This window comes from Arachis duranensis, chromosome 9 (assembly GCF_000817695.3).
Source record: "Arachis duranensis cultivar V14167 chromosome 9, aradu.V14167.gnm2.J7QH, whole genome shotgun sequence".
Taxonomy (NCBI): domain Eukaryota; kingdom Viridiplantae; phylum Streptophyta; class Magnoliopsida; order Fabales; family Fabaceae; genus Arachis; species Arachis duranensis.
In genome coordinates this window covers 97400605-97401144 of record NC_029780.3, presented here as the reverse complement: position 1 = coordinate 97401144, position 540 = coordinate 97400605, and positions in this window count along the sequence as shown.

Here is a 540-nt window from a genome sequence, read left to right as displayed (position 1 = left end):
AACAGACACCCGAAGGGGGGTGTAATTGTGGTATTTTCTAGGCTTCTCTCCATGTTGATCTTCTTTTTTCTTGGACTCTTTTATCCTTATCTCGAGAGGAGTAGGAATGTTTGGTTTTTGAGATCTCTCCTAGTCGAGAGTTTTCCTCCATGTTGATGTACTTCTCTGCCCGTTCCTGTACCTTGTTCCGAGATGTTTGGGTGCTTCTTGGATATTGAGTGGCTAAAAGGTCCTTCTCGTAGACCATTGATGAGACCCCTGATAGCTACTTCTGTTGGCAGACTTTGTATGTCCAGACATGTTTTGTTAAATCTTTCCATGTAATTGCGAAGGCTCTCTCGATCTCCTTGCTTGATCCCTAATAAGCTTGATGCGTGTTTGGCTTTGTCCTTCTGGATGGAGAATAACGGATTGCATCTGAGGTACATCCTGCTTCTGAAATTGCTAAGATGATAGCTTGGATCTGATGTGTCGTCGTACGGAGTCATGTTGGGAGCTTTGAAGTCATTTGGGACCTTTAGCTTTCATGATCTCTTTGGT